This window comes from Phacochoerus africanus, chromosome X (assembly GCF_016906955.1).
Source record: "Phacochoerus africanus isolate WHEZ1 chromosome X, ROS_Pafr_v1, whole genome shotgun sequence".
Lineage (NCBI taxonomy): Eukaryota > Metazoa > Chordata > Mammalia > Artiodactyla > Suidae > Phacochoerus > Phacochoerus africanus.
The window spans coordinates 115,555,122-115,557,579 of record NC_062560.1 but is presented as its reverse complement, the minus strand read 5'-3'; positions in this window follow the sequence as shown (position 1 = coordinate 115,557,579).

Below are 2,458 nucleotides of genomic sequence, written 5' to 3'. Positions count from 1 at the left end.
GCGGAGCCATGTGTTTTGCCGCGTGACCTGGGTTAACCCCAGGTTCTTCCCTCTTGGCCGTAAGTCCTCCGAGGCTGACTGGGACCGTCTGATTGTCATTTGATGCTGCTTCAGCTTGTGCTTTACTCTCAAGAGATGCCCCCTTCTTGCAAAAGCTAACTTCCAATAAGGCCATTTTCCTTATGGCAGACGTGAGGGGAGCCCAAGCATCCTAGTGGCTGTGATCTCTCTGGACGGTGTCTGCTCCTGCCCTGTGCCTCCCCCATGGGAGGACGTGGTCTCCGACCTGAAGTGGGCCTTCTCCTCCCCAACAGCTGAGGGAAGCAGAGGAAGGGGTGGGGTGGGGGAGCAGGAAAACCTGGAGGTCCGGGCACTCTGTGAAGCTCCGGTATTCGGCTTCAAAAAGATGTCGAGGATGTGAATGACCGTCTCTCATGCCCCCCACCCCCCGGCCTCTTTGTCAGGTAGTTACACCCCATCAGCACTCTTTGCATGGAAATGTGATCTCTGGTCTCTGACTCGCAGACCCCTCTTCCAGCATTTGGGTGGCAGAAGGCTTGTTCCCTTGGCCTGCTGCCTTCATTCTCCTGTCACCTGGCGGATCATCTCCAGCCCCGTGGCTGCAAAACTCAGTGGAGGGCGGGGGAGGCGTGAGGGCAGATGAGGGAGAAAAGGCAGGATTAGAAATCTTGGGATTATCCCAATCTGTGCTGTGTGGTATATTACCATTATTAATAGCATTAGGCGTGTTAGGGATAATTCACCTGACCTCATAGCATTATTGTCAAAAATAAGTGAGACAATGTGGAAACAAAGAGCACACCTGAATGCCTGGCACAGAATCCGCACCTCTGATACATTAGCTATTGTTATTACTACGATTTTATGTTGAGCTCATAGCGTGTATTGAGCACTGCACCTACCTGATCCTTTATATCGCCTGATTTGAGGATCAATAAAACAGTTTTAAGCAACTGTTATTATCCTCATTTTACAGACGAGGGAACTGAGGCTCAGGGTCGAAGAATCTTTAAATGGCAGGACTGGGACAGGTGCCCAGAGGTATTGCGCTTCCAAACGCGTGCTCTTTCCATCGCAGGGCAGCAGGCAACAGGCAGCCAGCATGCGGATGTCACAAGGTCAAAGTCAGTCACTAGATTTTGAAGGCTTGTATAATGACAGCATTTCTCCCGGAAACACTTTGCTTCAAATGTCATTTCCCCCTCGTATAAAGAGAGCGCACACGTTCCCTGACTAACATTTGAACAAAGTCATTTCACGTTTCGCTTTTTCTTTCCCCTGCAGTCAGCCCTGTGGCAATTCTGCAGGCCCAGGGCCAGCTTCCAGCTCATAGTGGAGGACGTGTGAATACCGCAGGCTAAGAAAATAGCATGGGGCCACTGACCGCAGTCCCCAAGGTGCCATCTTCCCCGGCTATTTCCCAGCAGGCTGTGGATTAAGATATAAATGAAACATATGGAGATGGGAAAAAGCATATGTCAGGCCAGCTGTGGGCCATGTCCCTGTCAAGCTTACACACGGGGTCATTTTTAATCATGAAAACACCACCAGGCAGGCTTCCCAAATATTTCTACAGGACTAAAATTGAAATCAGGGCTTTATTTCTCACACCTTCTTTTTTTTCCCTGAAGTCAGCTCGATCGGCAGTTTCTCAGTGTACACAGATCCAGAGGAAAGCAGATTTTGACACACACACACACTCACTCCTCCTCCCCCAAAGAGAAAAGCGCTGGTTAGTTCTAGAAGACAGTAACAGCTCCCCCCAGGTGTGCTTCAGTTGAGCTCATCAACAACAAAACACACTGCACACAAACCCTCTCCGGGAGAGCTTTGCGCAGGGTTCTGAGGCTAACACCTCTGAGAATTGACCATCCATTAAACAGGCACCATTTATAGAGTCTGGTTTTAAGGGCTAGTCTGGTTGCTTCCCTGAAGCTCTGGGGCTCTGTTGGGCTTGGCCATTTCTTGCATTTCCACGTCGACTCCCAGATTAAACCGCAGGTCCATATTGCCAGTCTTCAAGCCCGGGCGGGCATGGATCACCAGGCATTGCTCTCAGCGGCCCTCTCTTGCTCTGGTTCCACATACCTCTGGGAATCTCGAGAACTCTGGAGGCGGGTTTTCTTGAATCAGGCCCCGGCGAGGTGCTAAGGTGTTTGTCGGGGTTTTGCCGCCGCAGAACAGGGCGCCCGGGAGGAAGCAGTGAGAAGTGGGTGGAGCAGCAGGTAGGGGCTGACTCATTGGCTCCTTCGCAAAAATAACGGGTGTAAAATGTCCCTCGAGTGTGCCCTTCACAGCTCAGCGGGATCTCCATTGGTTCCCCTCCCGTGTCCCTTTCAGTTTTCATTGGAGGTTTTCATCGGAGGGCCGAGGTCCCGTTCCAGCTGGATTACATAATGGTTTCCAGCGCTGGATCAGCAACTCTCACTTGTTTTTT